Source organism: Balaenoptera physalus (genome assembly GCF_965194825.1).
Source record: "Balaenoptera physalus genome assembly, chromosome: 18".
NCBI lineage: Eukaryota > Metazoa > Chordata > Mammalia > Artiodactyla > Balaenopteridae > Balaenoptera > Balaenoptera physalus.
The window spans coordinates 17,984,825-18,003,792 of record NC_138899.1 but is presented as its reverse complement, the minus strand read 5'-3'; the positions used below and the strand labels follow the sequence as shown (position 1 = coordinate 18,003,792).

The following is an 18,968-nucleotide window of genomic DNA, read 5'->3' as shown; positions in this document are numbered from 1 at the left end:
AAGTACTGACATTCATTGCACATAGAATATTTCTGGACAGTTACATGAAAACTGCTAATATATTTAAAGTACTGGGGAGGCTTTATATTTTATTTCCATTGTATTTATTTATATTTAATGGAAACAGATGTTATAGTGATATTAGAATTATGAGCCCTTATTGCTTTTTTCTTTTTATAATTCTTTTTTGAAATAAAAGCGCTAGTTTTACATTTCATTTCTAACCAAATTGGATTTTTGTAGTAATTTTGTGATATAATTTTTTTCAAATCATTAATGGATATGTTTCAAAAATTCAGTAGTTCAGTAATCTAAGATGGCTTCAATGTAAAGTCAAGTTCTAATGAATGTTACAATCCCAAACTATTAGCTGCTTTTTCCTTGAGAATAAACAGAGTATAGCAGCGATCAGTGTGTGAAAACGCTAAGATCCCCATATAGAATATTCATTTCAGAGACCTGCAGTTGGTTGATACAAATAATGCCTTCAAATTTTGAAGAAATGAATATCAAGTGAATTTGTTCCACATTTGGGGGTCATAGGGGTTCTTTCCTTTCTTATGCTGGGTTATAATACTCATCAAGTTCATTCTAGAGAATTTATGACAAACACATCAATAGGATAAATTTGTGGCCAAGATTGAGCATATCATTCATTGTTAAGAACGAAGTGATTATTTTGGCAAGATTTCTTCCCCTGGAGGCATTTTTTAGGAGATGATTGGTCAGATTATTTATGTGCACAGACGTGCTGCCTCAAAGAACAGGAGAACCATACAAATTGTTTCAGTATTATGACAGGCCTATAAACTGGGTCAAATCACCTTTGTGCTCATCAAAAGAGGTGGAATTCCTCTGTGGTTGTAGATGAAATATCTCAAATAGTTGTAGCATATTAATTCATGAAACAAAATCTATTTTAATTCAAATGATTTTAGAGTGCATGCATACCATATACACTATCACGACACCGAGGTCCACAGTTCAGATGATTTCAGATGATTTCTGATTAACGATGAAAATGTATTACTGAAATCCACATAGTCTCTAACTCTTAAAGTCCCTCTTATCTACCCCTCCTGTCTCTTCATCGAGAAACAAAATTGTTCTCTGAAAGGCCTGACAGTGCTTACTCTGTTCTCAGATCCTTGTGATTGCAAATTGATTGTTTGATGGCTTGCGCTCGTCTTTCTGAGTACTGAAGTTCAGGTGACAGCTACTTAATTACCAGGGCTTCCTTTTCCCTTTTGATTAATAGACAGATAATCCAGTAACTCTCCCTCGATCTCCAGGAATTTATAACTTCCGCAACAACTCTTAAACTAGCCAATAGCTGTTAAGTATCCCCCCAAAATTAATAATCCATGTGATTTCTACTTCATCTTGATGTAGTTAATGTTCTGTAATGCTTCTTTCCTAACCCAGTGTTTTCTTTTTGAACTCTTACGATAAGGTGCCCCTTCTCAACATATTAGAATCAAATTTTTAAAAAATCAGATAAAAATATAAAACCTTAAAAATCTGAGATTTTATACTTATCTATTATCAGTTTTCTTTCCATCCAGACAATGACATTTTTTCTGGCCATAACTTTTTTTTACCTCACTTTTTTTTCTCCTTTACCCATTATTTATCTGGAAAGACACTTCATCTTCAAATTTTCTTTTTCTTCCTGACCTTCCTACATATTATATATTTTTTAAACACCTGGCTTAGTTTCCAAATGTCACGGACCACATTTTAAACCCAACCAGGTCTCAGGATTGTTCTGAATTTTATTACTGTAACAACTGCTTGTTTTTCCTATGTTGCTTATGCAAAGGCAGTATGTTCTTCATGACTTAAACACTAGTCTGTTTTCTATTTTTTTTTCCCCTCGCAATTTCTACCTCTTCAATCAGGTTTATAATACTGAATTAAACCTTTGTAATAATCATCATTGTTATACCTATGGCCTGTCTTACTTGGTTCATAATTGGAGGTCACTTAAAAGGGGTGACTACAAGGCGTCCCCACTCCTACCCCATTGCAACAATCTGCCATGGACCTTGATATTTCCACTATTAATGGAATATTTTGAACTAAATCATTTTCTCCATACAACTGTGTATACAGTTTTGCCAAACTCCCACTTTTATCTTGGGTCCTAGTGGAATGAATTCCCTCGTTTGTGTTTTATTGTAACCTCTAAATCCACCATGACACTTTGAATACTTTTTTGCATTTATATGTCATATATCTTCCTATCTACTGAAATTTATTTTATAACACAGCTTCTGTATCTGAGAGGCTAAGAGCAATGTCCTTGAACACCTATCAATAATTTTTTAAAGATAAGAGGACTCTGAGGAAAAGGAATTTTTTTAAGTGTTAGAACTAAGTTATGGTGATTTGGGGATGTGGCTTGGTGATAACATTTTGGTGGGTAATATATGGTTCCAAAATGAAATTGAGTGTTGGAAAAATGAGAAGAGAGATGAATCTGAAAGTTTCTACCTATGGCTGACTCTGGATACTGATTTTTTTTTTTTTTTCTAACTTAACCTTAAGATCATGCCTGTCCCACTGTGTGTACTTCCATAGACATTTGGTGAAACCAGACTGTAAAGAACTCTAAGAACCTCCTGTCTTAGAGACGTATTAGGTCTGATTGTCTTTATCATAAATGAGGCATCTGGGTTGGGGGTGGGTAAAAGTGCCAAGGCCTGCCCAAGGTCAAAAGCTGAGTCTGCTATCTTCAGCATGGGAAGAACTGAAACATTTTTGCTCTTTTGTGGCAGAAATAAAAAGTGTGGTTTTAGATATATTATCAGACTGTCGAATTCCTCATGTTGTAGAATACACAGTCTAGGTCCAATGGGACGAGTATCAGTATGACTGATGTATTAGGTTCTGAATGAGCATAAAATGTGTAGAGTTCTTGGCTGTGTACCATCTTTCTGCCTTACTGTAGTATACTTGCTTGGCAGATAATTTTTATTTAAAAGATAGTGTCTAAAATAGTTATCCCATAGTTTGGTTCTGTAGAAAATAAGAGAAGGTAGCAAGGGGATGCACATTTTATCAACTTTTCTCCAAGTTCTGACATTCCTAACTAGTATTAAAACCTAGGAAAATATCCATTCTTCTCAGGTCAATATACACATTTTGTTATTTTCTAAGAAATGCTCCATTAATTTGGCAATAATTGCATGGTGTCTCATCTTCTGAACCGAGACATTTCTTTTGAATCTTTCTTTACTGGCTTATTTGCTTCGTAGTCAGTTGTCTCCTATTAAGCAGTACAATCATTACATTTAGGGAGCTGGACTCAAAGGTGAAAGTAGAAACTGTTTCACTAAACCCACTCTGAAGGCTGCTTTTCCCGGTCTCTAGAATGAAATCGCAACCAATTCTCAGAATTTTTTTTTATCAAATGTCTGAAGGCTCTTTTATTGTCATTAGTTCCATAAACAGTCTAAATTCAGTAATCAAATTCAGCCCGAAGAAAGTCTAAATTCAGTAAAAAGGTCTAGGCTGACTTGATACTCAAAACTTCACTTAAAGCGGCCATTTCTCTGCATTGCCATGAGGTACTGCTCCAGTCTCAGAGGCACCTGTAGTGGGGGGTGAACCACTTCAGGTCCATGTGCCAACCTTGACTTCTCCTTGTTCTCCAGCCAATGTTTCTGACTCCTGCATGTTTGGAGCTGGCAGGACAATGAGGCAGCAGTAAGAGAGAAGGGGTGAGAGAAAGGAATATTCTTTTTGGCTGATAAGTTTGTATCTTTCATTGATGATGATGATTGCTAACTTGGTGACTATTAAGACTGATGTTCTAGGGCTTCTGTGTGCTCAAGACAATGCCTCTTCTAATCTTTTCCATCTGGCTTCTTTCTGCTGAGATCTTCTGGTTGGGTTCTTTTCTCCTGCATGGTCCACTCTAGACCACAGAAACTTTGCTTCTCTCTCCTGCTTTTGGTGGAAGAACAGCCTGTATTCAGTGGAGCTGCCTCTCTTTACTCTGCTGCAAGGCAGGCAACTTCTGCTACAGGCATAGGCCGCCTTCCATTTTCTTAGGCATGGATCAACCACCAGTCCTTTTAATCCTTCAACTTCCAAGGATCCCTGAGCCTTTCTCACTTAGGATGAATGAATGTGGGGATGACACAGCAGTCCAAGTTTCTTCAAAGAAATTCTCTCCCTTGGCCTCTTCAATCTCAATCCTTCAATACAATTAAGATGGACGCCAAGATGAAGGACTCAAAACCAGTTTTCAGCCATCTGCTTTTTATGTCTAGCACCTCAGTTTGGAACACTGTCTATCGTCTTGTTCTCAGCTGAAACGGAAATGGAAAGAGTGCTATTTTGGCATCCTTTTACATGTATTTGGAACTGGTGGGAAGGAGACAGAAAACTAGATTCCATGTTCAATACTGCAATTGACCTTGAATGGGATACAAAGGTAAGACTTTGTCCCCACCTCAGGGACTTAGATTCCAAACACAGTAGAGAACATGTTCACAATATGAACACAGTAAGACAGATACTGTGAAACAAGAGAGACACAAAAAAAAATCCCACAGACTTTCAAATAAGGAGGAAATCTCATTCGTTTGAGGAGATTTGAAAACTATTTAATAAACGAGGTAATATATGATATGGGTCTCCATTCATTTCAAATAAATTCTCTGAAATATATATGGATGAGATGAGCTAAGGTGATGTCTGGAATTTGCTTTAAAATAATTCAGTGAATGGGGGGAAGAGGGTAATACTATATGTGAAACAAGGTTTTCTGTGTGTGGATAGTCATGGAAGGTGTATTGTGGATTCTTTGTATTTGTTTGAAAATTTTATAATAAAACATAATAAATAAAAAATATAAGGCATAATAAAAATTATGTTGTCAAGGGTCTATTCTGTCACATATGCTTTTCTGAATGATGGGGATACAGTGATGGACAAGACAGACATGAGCCGTTTCTTATCAGATTCAGATAAAGAGGAGATGAACACTGTTCAAAGGATTACAAGTATGAATGGTTTACAAAATCTTTAAGGTTGGATGGAATTTTCATCAGCTGACCTGGAAGCAAGAAGCAGAATGGGAGCAAATGCATCTTTGAATGAAGTGCTCCGAGTTTGGTGACCTCTTAAACAGCATTATTTCCATTTGTGTGTAACCTGTCAGATTTTCTCTTCTCCTTCTCAGCACTCTTTCATTTGGGCTTCATGGGTCTGTCCTGACTACATAGTATTAAGCTTTCCCTTGTTCATTATAGTGGAGCCACTTATTCAGAAAGCCGGTAAAAGCTCAGAGGTTAGGACCACAGGCTGAAGAGCCAGGCTACTAAGGTTCTTAGTAAAGATTAGCCACTATAGCTCTGTGATTTCAGGCACATTTATTAACTTCTAATTGCATCAGTTTTCTTATCTTTAAAATGTGGCTGAAAATAATACCTATCTCATATTTGAGAATTAAGTAAGTTATTCACATCAACAATTTAGAATACTGGCTATCACATAGTAAACATTCAAAAACTATTAAATCTTCTTATTGAGCAGTTTATTCCTTTACTTCAGTAGGAATGAAACACTATTGTATTAAGGTTCTCTCTTCATTGGAGGTTTTCTATCATGGATCAGAAAACTTCCATTTGGATAACAGACCTGTGAAGGTTGGTTTATGAGTCAGTAAAAAGTAATATCAGGGATTTTGGATTGGAAGTAGGAGATAGTGCCTTATTAATAGTTGAAAGAATTATTTCATTGAGCATAGAAGTAGAGAAAATATATCTTAATAGGCAGTTTATCAAATGCTCCAGTTTTTGGAGAATTTGGAGAGTTGTGGTCTGTCTTGTACCCACGCAATACATCAGTTTTCTCAAGGGAGAACTAAAAGTTAAGATACAAAGAAAAAACATTATAAAGATAAATGAAAAATATTTTACTCCCAAGCAGTAGTTTGGGAACAGTCAATCACTGTCTTAGAGTTGATCATAATGAACTACCCGTTGACTGGAAATAAATGTCTGAAGCCATGCTAAATATCAGTACATCATACAACAGATTGTTTTGGTGACATGATAGTTTTAAGGCTGCTACACTTAGAGTCATTTCTCTTCATCCATTGAGTTCCCAAAGGAAATACATATCATAAATAGAATCACTAAAACAAAATGAGGTTGAACATCAGTCATCACGGTGTGTCTAACTACTCAGGTTCCTGCCAGACTGACACGGTACAAGGAAGCTATTTTTAGCTTGTTACTTGCTTCCATCAGAGATTGTGTGTAGAGAAAGATGAAAAAAATAAGAGACAGCAAGATAGAAGTTCACTGAAGTGGAAACCTAAAGGACCTTTTCCCATCTGTTTGGCACAGAAGTTGTTATCTCTTTAGGGATACAGATGTCATCACAGTTCCATAGACTTGTGAGTGCAGGTTTTGTTATTGCAAAGCAGCAACAGCCCTCAAGGGCTCCGGGAAGTTTATTCTTACCTTAGCCTGAGCAGTTCCTTACTTTTCCTTCATTTTCATATTGAACTTAGAAGTGAAGGACTCTTGCCTTTTTAGTAAAATAGCTGTAAGTTTGCTTATCTGTAAAGATGGCATATATATTTTTTCTTAGTCTAGTTCCTACACTTCCATAACAGAGGATATAAATTCATCAGTGAATGGTTTATCATATTTTAGAATAAAATGCCAGAAGAGATGAAAGAGAACAGTCACTGATTTATGATACTTTCTTCTTCAAATAGAGTCTAGTTTAGTCTCACTTATTTTATGAGAACAGCCCATTGGTTATCAGCACATTTTCTTGACCAACCATCAGTATCCTTATTTTCTGATGCATTCCTCAAAACAAACGAGTTCCCCAAATCTGATTTGAAATTACTTGCACATTAATGAATGTAACATTTGAAGGGTATTGACCTGTATGTTTTGACTGGCATGATTACTATAATTATGTATTTCATTGTTCTGAAGATTTCATTTTCTCATGACTATACTGAAATGAGGGAATGTTTTAATTTTTTTTCTCCTGGGAAATAAATGAATGCAAATTATTTTTTTTTGAGTATTTTGTTTTTGGTATAATCCACTTTCAAAGCGCTATCTTTAATCATTTTTATATGTAATGGAGCCACAAAGAGTTCAAGTTATAAATCTTTGGGGTATTGAATAAGAAACCCAAGAGTCTTAGAATCATGAAGGAAATGAGTCTCAAGTTTGGAAAGTAGCCTAAAAGCCAGTTCATCCAATACAGTACAAAACTCTGAACAATGGTTGTGAGAAGGGAAAAACCAGTAAGAAAATTTTGCTCTCTATACACTTTCAGGATAGTGCTTAAATTTTTCATAACATTTCTATGTAAAGAATGGTATTTTCATTTTAAGAAATGCCATTTAATTCTTGAGTTCCCTCTATCAGCCTCAGCCAACTTGTACCTAAATTGGTACAAAGCTGCTCATTTCTTTGCTTCATTCTATGCAGTTCTGACAGCAGGAAAGCCCTCCTCCTAATAAAGTGAAGACTCTTTGCTAGCTAGGAAGGCATTAATATATGATGTGTGATGATATAAACATTTTCATATAAATTTTACATACATTAAATATGAAATGACAATTAATTATGGATATGGATGAAATAGTGGTCCTTTTTTAGATTATTCTAAACAGGACCTAGGCATTTTTAGGGGTATTGAATCAGTAAGTCAACATTTTAGAGTAATATATTTAAATTATTTTGTATCAAACAAAATGAATATCTTCTTTTAGTGAGCATGGAATATTCAAATATAAGTAGCATTGCAAAGTAGTTAAAAATGTATGGCACTGTTGGTTTGGAATTGAGTCTTTGCCATCTAATTTGAAGTCATGCTTCTCAATTTTCCATATATGTTTCTTCAGAAGTAAGTGGTCATGCTCTGTGGGGTAGAAAGAGGCACAGTATAAACATAAAACCTGCAGTGAGAGGGCTTCCTATGTGATAAATATATAGTAATGTATTTGATGTATTAGGGTTTCCAGAGAAATAGAACCAATAGTATCTATCTACCTCTCATCATCTGTCTTCTATATTTAGAAAGAGGTTTTCAGGAATTGGCTCATGGGTTTGTCGGGGCTGGCAAACCTGAGATCTTTCGGGCAGCTGGCAGGCTGGGAATTCTGTTGAAAGTCAATGTTACAGTCTTGAATCCAAAGACAATCTGGAGGTAGAATTTCTTCCTTTTCTGGGAACGTCTGTCTTTTCTCTTATGACCTTCAACTTGATTGGACGAGGCCCACCCACATCATATAGGTAGTCTGCTTCACTCAGAATCTACTGTTTTTTGTTTTTTTGTTTTTAATTGGAATATAGTTGATTTTCAATGTGGTGTTAGTTTCTGCTGTACAGCAAAGTGAATCAGTTATACATATACATAAATCCACTCTTTTTTAGATTCTTTTCCCATATAGATCATTACAGAGTATTGAGTAGAGTGCCCTGTGCTATACACCAGGTTCTTATTAGTTATCTATTCTATATATAGTAGTGTGTATTGTCATACTAAGTGAAGTAAATAAGTGAGACAAATATCATATGATATCACTTATTTGTGGAATCTAAAAAAATGGTACAAATGAACTTACAACACAGAAATAGAGTCACAGATAGAAAACAAACTTACGGTTATCAGGAGGAAAGGAGGGGTAGGGGGAGAGATAAACTGGGAGATTGGGATTGACAAAAACAGAATCTACTGTTCTAAATGTTAATCACGTCTAAAAAATACCTTCACAGCAATATCTAAATGAATCTTTGGCAAAACTATTGGGTGTCGTGGCCTAGCCACGCTGGCACATAAAATTAAGCATCACAAGTAGTGTTCTAGGTGATGACTGAGATGGCAAGTTGATGCTCTCCTGGAGCTCTTCTAAAGACGGTGTGTTTTAGATTAAGTCTCCAGGGAAAACCTCTCTGGAGAAGTCACATTTAAGCTGAAAATGTGGGAAGATCTGATTTTTCCACGTAGAGAGAACATCATGCCTCATGTGTCTGCGGAACAGAAGGGAAATCAGCATGGGTGGAGCATAGTGAGGCAAGTAATGCAAGAGGATTGTCTGGAATGAGATTGTAGACGGGCAAGTGTCAGATTGCATGTGCCAGAGAAGAAGTTTGGATTTTATTCTAGGTGCATGGAGAAGTCACTGGAGGCATCGAGCCAGGACTGATATAATCTGGATGCTTCTTGGAGAGTAATTTTGAATATAAAGTTGGGGAGAAACCAAAGAGAAACTTACCATTCCGTACTGCCTGATGTGTGTGTTATGAGAGAGAGAGAATGAAAAAGAGAAAGAAACTGATCATGTGCCTCTGAAGAATAAACCATTATAATTCATGGTGAATGAAAATCTGTCACACTTGTTTTATCTGGGAGATTTGTCTTCTTTGCAGAGCAATACATACTGTAAGGAAACTACAAGTATGTAACCACACTGAGGATAAAACATGCACAATCTGTATCACAGAGGGACTTATCCCCGCTGAATATAGTTCTTCCTCATATGAGTTATAAAAACACTGAACATCTAATAGAAAATTGCATCAATAAACAGTTCACAGAAATTTATCAGAGGTTTTTAAACATATGAAAAAAATAACCACAACCGTGCAAGTTAAAGAATTTCCAACACAAATTAAATAAGTGCAAACGAAATTAAAAAACAAATTATTTTTCTCAGTTATTATATGGATAAAGATCATTAAATTTTATAATTCACAGCATTGACCAAAGTGTGAAGAAAAAGGTATTTAAATACCTCAGTAGAAGGAGCAGTTATTTCTGACTTCTGTGTCTTTGAAGGACAATTGGACGACACATATCAATATTTCAAATGCATAAGACCTATGCAGCAGCTGTTTCACATGTAGGAATTTATCTTCAGACATACCAACATATGTAAACAATAGAGATTGCATTGTACATAGTTTATGGTTGTGTAAGGAAAACCAAAATGCCCATTAATAGGAAAATAATGAATTGTTATGGTATGTTAAAAATAGAATATAGTTTTTCGATTTTTAAGAAGAAAGATGTGCTTGTACATGTAGTTATATGGATATACCTGCAGAAGAGAACTGGAGGACATGTATAGGAAGGAAAGAATGATTGCTCATCATTCTGTGTGCTTTTATAATTTACCATGTGCTTTCAGTCCTTTTCCCCCCAAAAATTAAAATAAATTTATTCATATAAATGTTAAAGGAAAATTTTCATATATTTTTCTCACATATAAAAAGATACCTTGCTGAGGAACAATATCTTGGAAAGCCCATGCATTTCAAGTAAAATACAAGTGAATCGTCAAATAAAATAAAAGCAAATAAAGGTTTCTTAAATAGTCTTTCAGTGTAAGGTTTAGAATTATTTGAGATAGGAATTTTGTAAAACAGAAAATGGTAACTGCTGCACTGAACGTCAGACTGGTGGTTTGGAGACCATAGAGTGCTAGGGAACTGATTAGAACACCCTGAATGCTGCTCTCCCAACTGAGTAGAACCCACACGCAGCCTGGCTCTCACTCTGCACCCACACCCCCCAAATTCGTATATTGGAACCTAACCTCCAATGTGATGATATTAGGAGGCGGGACCTCTGGGAGGTGATTAGGTCATGAGGCGGAGCCCTCATGAATGGAATTAGTGCCGTTGTAAAAGAGACCCCACAGAGCTCACTCACTCCTTCCCCCATGTGAGGACCCAGGGAAAAGACAGACATTTATAAACGAGGACTGAGGCCCTCACTACTGTACCTTGATCTTGGACTTCCCAGCCTCCAGAACTGTGGGGAATAAGTGTTGGTTGTTTATAAGCCACCAGTTCATGGTGTTTCTGTTACAGTGGCCCAAGTGGACTGAGTAGGGTGGATTGGGATAAGGAGAGAACTTGGTCATTGGTAGTGAATGTTTTTCTTGCTTGTTTATTTTACTACAGTTCCTGTACATCCATATCAGAGCAAATAAGTTTATCAGGGGGTGATTTCTTATATTTTGAAATAAAATACAAGAGAGATGTGTCATAATCATACTGGAAATTCATGTATGGAGAGCATGTGAGTGGTATAAAAAATTAATTCCAGATATTAATATAATCATAACTTTTAATCTGTTTCTTTATATTAAAACCATACATTCAGGTATGCTATCATCCAATACATAGTTGATTATACATTTGCTTTTATTTTTCTGAAATTTATATATTGGTTTGCCTTATTTTTATTTTCATCTAAGCACTCTACTTTTCACTTAAAATATATGTATTTTAAATTTTAGTCGGGAAGAAATTTTTTTTTTCATGACACCTAACCTATTAGTGAGGAAGAAAGATGTTTATTTAAGAGAAATACTAATTGTATTGCATAAAGATGTCACCTTTAGGGTGTAGGGATACATAGTTAAGGAGAAACGCAGTGTAATGTTCCCTGAAAAAACATGAAAGAACTTATGCCATTGAGACATATATTTTTTATTTTCCAAACTTTTAGTACAGTCACTGTTCCCAAAGTGAGGTTCCCAAATTTTCAGGCCTCCACCCCAGGCCTTTACTGAACCAGAAACCCTGGGGCTGGGGCCCCAGAATCTATGCTCTCCCAATGATTCTGATGCACAATCAAGTATGAAAACCACTGCCTTAGGGCATTACAATTTTTTTAAAGATTTATTTATTATTTATTTATTTATTTATTTATTTATTTATTTATTTATTTTTGGCTGCATCAGGTCTTAGCTGTGGCACGGGGGCTTCTCTCTAGTTGTGGCGTGCAGGCTTCAGGGCTCATGGGCTCTGTAGTTGTGCAAGCGGGTTCTAGAGCACGTGGGCTCTGTAGTTTGTGGCATGCAGGCTCTATAGTTGAGGCACGTGAGCTCAGTAGTTGTGGCGCCTGGGCTTAGTTGCCCCACTGCACATGGGATCTTAGTTCCCTGACCAGGGATGGAACCTGCGTCCTCTGCATTGGAAGGCGGATTCTTCACCACAGGACCATCAAGGAAGTCCCTACAATTTTTTTTTTTTGAGTAATTATTTTTTTCCAAAAATTGAGACTTAAATTAAAAATTTTTTTGGCCACGCCGCTCGAGGTGTGTGGGTTCTTTTTTCCCTGACCAGGGAATTGAACCCATGGCCCCAGCAGTGGAAGCGCAGAGTCTTGACCACTGGACCGCCAGGGAAGTCCCTCTAAGACTTTAGACTTTTTAAAGTGGGAAAGGGCCCATTTCTCCTCATAAGGAAGTTTAGATGTCATGATGTGATAAATCTTATTGTAGAAAATATATAACTCTTGTTTGGATAAAGATTTTAGAGCAGAGTTGGTATCTGATGGAATTCCATGTTGATATACAGAGCACCTTCTACATAATGAATTTTGCATATCAGATGGTTGAAGCCTTTACACAGCCAGACTTTGAAGTATTGCATATTTCTGGAAGAAAAGCATTGATTGTATCCTCCTTAGATATTTGGTATCACCAATGGAAATTAATTATTTAAGCCATATTTGGATCTGTAGCTGTGCTCAGGAGGTGAGGCATTTAAAATCACTGTTCTTTCATACAAATATACGTGATATAATATGTAGAGTTTTGCATAATAACGGCTATTTGTCTATTTCTAAATACTGACCATAATAGACTGCTGGGTAACTGCAAATAAATATTAGGTAAATATCAATCATACTGTTCTTAGTATAGCATCTTCAGAAAAAAAATTCTGGAAAGGAAATTTATGATTTATTAATGATAGTATTATTTCCTTTAAAAGAAATGTTAGAAATGAAATGATCTTCTTTACACAAGGTGAATATATATAATTTGTAGTGTATGTATTTTGGATAAAGATTTCTGTTTAGAACATGATGTTTTCAATATTATATAGTTCTACAATTTAAAAATATTCTTTGGCCAAAATTCCATGCACTGTCCAGGCCCTCAGATCAAGCTGTTTATAAATTGGAAAAGCTTCAGGACTGGGCAGCTAATTAGGAATTTATTCATGCAAGATGCAAGTCAGCTTCTCTTTGGGACTCCATCCAAGTCAACATAGCAAGCCTCAAGAAGCGTACCCAAACCCGATCCATTAGTGCTTGTACTGGCATAACTTATCATGCTTTTTAATGGGTGTCTTTCGGGAACTATTCACTAGCAAACTTTATTATTATTTTTATTATTTACTTATCTTTACAAAAATTTTAATGCCGTTCCTGGGAAGACACATGGTTGTTTGGGGATGCCTAATTAGCAGTTTCCTGTTCATTTTACTTGCAGATGTATCGCTTTCCTTGCTAGAAGTTTTGTAACAGTCCAGATGACAAATTGTTCAGCTTCTTGAAGATTTCACCAACTAAACAAACTGTTTAGTTTTTAATTCAAAAGAAATGGGAGAGCAGCTTACAGGTGGTACAGTGTGGAGAGGAAACACCCCTGTCCAGAGGGTTCTTAATGAAAGGATGTGAAAGTCAAGAATCTTTCTCTTGTTTATCTTAATGAAGGCGATGATTTCTAGTTGCATACAAATGAGTACAAATAACTTGGTATCTTGAATTTCTGTTAGGGGATTTTAGCTTTCTCACTGTTGAACGATGTTGAGCAAATATTTATTTGGTGCCTACTGAGTGCAAGGCCTAGTTACAGTGTTAAAATTCGTAGCAGTGATCCCTGCCTTCTTGAGAATTATAGCGCCTGTGGTAGCCTGTAGTGTGTGACGGCATGGTGATGTGCAGTGTGCTATAGGATTCCAGTTGACCTTGAACAACACGGGTTTGAAGTGCAGGAGTCCCCTTATATGCAGCTTCTTTTCCAATAGTAAATACTACAGTACTATGTGATTCCAAGTTGGCTGAATCCTCAGATGCAGATCCTTGGATACAGAGGAACCATGGATACTAAGAGACCGCCAATACGGAGGGCTACCTAAATTCTATGTGGATTTTCTACTATGCTGAGGGTTGGTGCCTCTAGCCCCTGAATTGTTCAAGGGTCAACTGTATATTGGAGAAGCATCTGGAAGTCAGGCAGTAAATGGGTCTACTGGATACTGCTGCTTCTGCTCTACTCCGCCCTCCCCTTGACCTGCAGCTCATCCGTCCCCCCACTGCTGGAGGTGTTGGCGGTTAACAGCTCACAGCTGGCATCCTCTCCACAAATCTGCCCCCCAGCTCAGAATCCATGCACCACTCCTCAACACCGACCCCCTCCCCAGGCCCCAGCCAAGAGGCAATGACTAAGGCCCAGGAGAGCGGCATCATTGCCTCAAGGTGGGATGAACTCCATGCTGCAGTTTGTGTTTCAGTGCATCCTGGTGGGAGCAGAGGAAGCTAGATGCCAGCCAGCCGAGACCCATTCTCACGTCTCTTTTATCTCTGGCCATGGCCCGCATCCCTCACTCCCCTTTGTCCGACAGCACTTCTCTAATATATCTCTGGAACAATAATCTGCTTCTAAGGACCCTGATTTAACAGAATGATTTTCACAGAGTCCTGCAGGGTAAGTAGGAGCTCTCTAGATAAAAAGGGATAGGGAGGAGAGAGAACGTCATGCAGAAGAACTCCAGCTGTGAAGGCATATGGGGGAAAGAGTCTTGGATAAGGAGTAGAGTGACATGAGTATGGGGCAGGGTTAGCGGGGTGGTAGGAGATGGGAGAAAAGTGGTGGACATGAGAGGAGAAGCTGAAGAGGTTAAAAGTCTTTGTAAGCCAAATTGCATCTACATCCAGTTAATGCCAACAGTTGTGAAAAATCCAGAATATCACCTATATTTTAGTCTCTATAAAATATGTGATACTTGAAATAATTTATGTATTTGAGATATTTCAAAATAGTATTTCAAGTTATTTCTTTTGAATATACTGCAGGAAAGAGGGGGCTGCTATCATGGAATTACTTCTAAATTGCCGTGTTCAACCTTGCTGATCCCGGCGGCAGTTATAAGGCTGTAGTAAGCCTACAGTAGGCATTGTTACCATCTTGTTGAAATTCTCATTCTCTTTTCCAAAGGAAAGTCTCCAAAATGCAGTATGAAGAGCATACTGTAAGTCTCTAAGGCATAATTTTTAACAATCAGATGGAAAATGTATATTTAGCATAACATTTTCCATGATAGGTGTGTGGTAACTCAGGTTTTAAATGTGTTTATTCTGATATATTCTATAACCTGGCAGTTACCTACGAAGGTGAGTCTTCAAAAGCTGTGGATTTCATTACTGTGTATGTCACTAGGCACAGATGTGTATTATAGTTCCAGTGAAACACATTTTAAAAATTTATATGATATATTGAAAAATTACTTTTGAGTTTTATCCGACTGCCAAACATGGGACTAAATTAAGGGTTATTTTATCAAACTCAATATTTCTCTACCATTTGAGTTGTAACTAATGCTATATTTCTGTTTGGACCTGAAATTGCCATAATTTATGACTTTCCCCAAATCCACTGATCTAAAAATACATACAGAGGTGGAATACTGATGGGGAGTTTAATTTGCTGTTGTTCCTCCTGTCAATATAATTCTTGGATCAGTATCTTCATTCTACCATCATTCCTATTGCACTCAGGCCCTCATTTTTGCCCCCTAGATTTTTGTGACAGATTCCTACCCCATCCCATCTGCCACCTCCCTTAGAGATTCATTTCCTATTCAGCTGATTATTATTTGAATAAATCAACAATGCAATTCCTTCTTATAAACCTCTTCACAGTATAAACTTTCTCTGCAACTCTAGATATCTCTTTCTCTTCTGTCCAGCGTATCTTCAATTCAAGCATACCAAATATCCTTTCACATCTCTGTGGTTTGAGGCAAGCATTTCATTCTTCTTGGAGTTTTCTCTTCCCTGTCCATCAACATCAAGAGTAAATGTTACCTTTTTATAAAGCTTGATCAACTGGCCATTTCCTTCTCTGGTATATGCCCTTACACCTATACTTGGTGTATGCTCCTGTGATAGCGTTTGCCTAAGGCATACTTTAATCACTCACTCAGGTGTTTATCTCTTTCACACTAGACTACTCCATGAGTAAGAGTACCAGGTTTCACCTAAGTGAGGTTCAGGTATGTCTGGCAAAGTGAAACTGGAAGCATGGGTGGCTAAGACTAACTTACAGGAAGAATCATCTAGATGGAAGGAGCATAGAGAGCCCGGTGGACATAGAAGAGGTCCGATTTCATATGCACCCTAGTGTCTGTCACTCAAATTTATTTCCCAGTTTAGTCCCCATTGTGTCCCAAGTCAATGGAAATATGGGAGTGTGGGCACCTCTGCATTCTGCCTCAGACAGTCAGACAGATTTTGGACTGATGAGCAATCCATCCATGATAGGTGATGTCATAGCCATGATAGCACCCAGAAGATAAGTGGTGAACCCAGGAAGCTGTGATCGTGGTCCCTGGCAGAGACCATGATGCTGGGGGCCACAGTATTATTAGTGTAGTGGCTTTGATGCGTGCCTAAGCAGGGGTTGACTTCAGAGACACCTTTTGGGTATTCTCAGAAACACCTGATTTCAAGGGCTCTTTAGAAAGCTCATATCTAGCGTTTTGCAGGCAATGATCATTAAGGTGAAAATTAAGTTGATGTAACCTTGTTTGTTTATACAGCCTTTAAGGTCTGAGGGACCATCTACACATCAATATTAGGATTATGTCTGGTAAATTACAGTAGAGAATATTACTACTCAGGCCATAGCTAAGCACTTTGTATTATCTCCTATTATTACCTGTTAAGGAGGTATTATTATGGTCTCTGTCTTCAGAAGAGGAAAGTAAGGATTGGAGACATTAAATCACTAACACAAGATTCTGTCAGCAGCAAGTAGCAGAGCTAAGGCTGGAAATGATGCCAGGTCTCATGTTATTTCCATTGTTGTGCTCTGGTGCCCTAATAAATTACATGTGTGAGTGGTGAGCAACTGAATGAATGAATGTAAGAATAACTAGTGTATTTTTTCATTCAAGTAACAGCACAGATGTCTACACTGAAAGTGTGAATAGTTTTCAAATGCCTGTGGTATGACCCGCATGAGCAATAAGACAGTGTTGAAGTCCAGTTTACCGGTCAAATCCCAATGCAGTGCCAAAAATACCATTCATGAAACCATCAGAAAATAATAAAATCTTTCTCCATAATCCTTCAAAGCTTTTTAGTCCCTGATAACACACACCTACGTGAACATTATAATGTGTAATTGCCCAGTAAAATTGCTTTTAAAGCCCTTCCTGCTAACCTTTAACCCCAGGACGGTGTATAATTTATTATCCTATAAACAATCAGATTCTTTCTCATTTTTGGGGGGAATTTCCTTTCTTCCTCCTCCACCAACATTGCTTCTTTACTGGACAATATTGTATCAAGACATTTTTATTATTTTTCATTTTCATTTAAGGGGTATGCTCCCTGTTCTTAATTAGCATTTAATGAAAGTAGAACATGTTATCTGTAACAAAATCATTGCTTGTATTTTTTTTTTCTTGTTGTACCCTTTGTTGATTTCTCTCTCATCTTTGAATTGATGTCTATTGTAAAAAAGAAGTTTCTTGCTTCTGTTCTCAGCTATGTTGTTATGTTTTGGGGATGTTGTGATCTGAAGCAAAATATAGCTAAGTTTTTCATCTCCATACATGGGTAGTGTGGAGCTATAATGTGAAGTCACGTGGAAACGTGAATCCATGCTAGGTGGGAATGACAGAAGATTATAAACTATCAAAGGCTAATTCCAGAATTCTGTTAACTCATTACTTACATAATGAGGAACAATTACATATAGGAACGATTATGTTCTGAGGTGGCCTCATAAAGTTGTTAATATTATTTCTTAAATTTCCAGGCTCTATATAACATTTCTTCTGTATTAAATAAGAAATTATCTTGATATAAAAATAGATCTGGATTTTTAAAAATTTAGATCTCACATAGGAACCTGAAAACTACCTGCTTTACTCAACATCCTCACCGTGTTTCACTTACCTAAAAACACTTCCTAAAATCTCATTTCCTTCATGACAATTTCAGACTATGGTCAGGTGACTTCCTCTTCAAAGTAACATCTCAGAGTGGTGCATGTTTGACTACTGGGAGGTCAGGGGCTCTGCTTGACTCCACACCACAATAGGCCACCTTTCCTGAGAGTCTCAGAAAGTCCCGTCAAGCTCCGCCTCCAACATCACTTCCGGAAGCTCATTCTCATTAAGGTGCCCCAAGCGCTCCTCAAGTGGTGAGAACATCTAAAAACACCCTCTCAAATACCCACCTCATTCCATCATAGTCTGGAACTCCAGTAAGCAAGATTTTCTTAGAGAAAATTTCCAGGATTCTTAAAAACACAAAACGTGCCTTGGCTGTGAAAAACTTCCCCAGGTGGCCACATTGGTACTTTTGTTCTCTTCATCACATCTTAACAGGACAAAAAGAGCAAAACCTTTAGGAGTGCAGATACTTCATATTATTACAGATTTGGCTGAGTAGCAAGTTCAGTGAAGCATATAAACCAAAAGTTAAACTGAACATTCCAACCAAAGATTCTGGAGTCAACCTCCATCTCCTTCACTTTCAGATTCAACTGGTACCAGAGTCACACACTGACAAGGTATTTCTGGGCCTTCTGGGCCTCCCCATCTATTCCTTCTGTATTAGACTGGAATCTCATTTATCTCTGGGCTCCTTGCCACCCGCTTGGTTCTCTACTCCATCCCACAGTAACTTACACAGTGGTTTTCCAAAAGTATAAATATGATCGTTGAACTGCGATGTTTAAAATTCGCTAATATCAATACCTCCCCACCGTCTTCCAGATGAACTTCAAGCTTCTCCATTTGACGTTAAAGGTCCCCCAAGATATGGTATCTACTTATATGTGTCTCAAACCTCACTTCCTGTCCTCCTTCATCCACCGCATGTACTTTACACTCAGCCATCACATAACTAATCATAACTTCCCATGGGTACCATTTGAT

At 37.3% G+C, this 18,968-nt stretch overlaps 1 protein-coding gene across 3 annotated transcripts in view; it reads left to right on the top strand.

Moving 5' to 3' along the window:
• The window catches only part of GPC5 (glypican 5), a gene marked incomplete at its 5' end in the record, with an annotated part of 1,365,225 nt that overhangs the window by 314,246 nt on the left and 1,032,011 nt on the right, over positions 1 to 18,968 (top strand). The gene's annotated exons all lie outside the window — the stretch shown is intronic.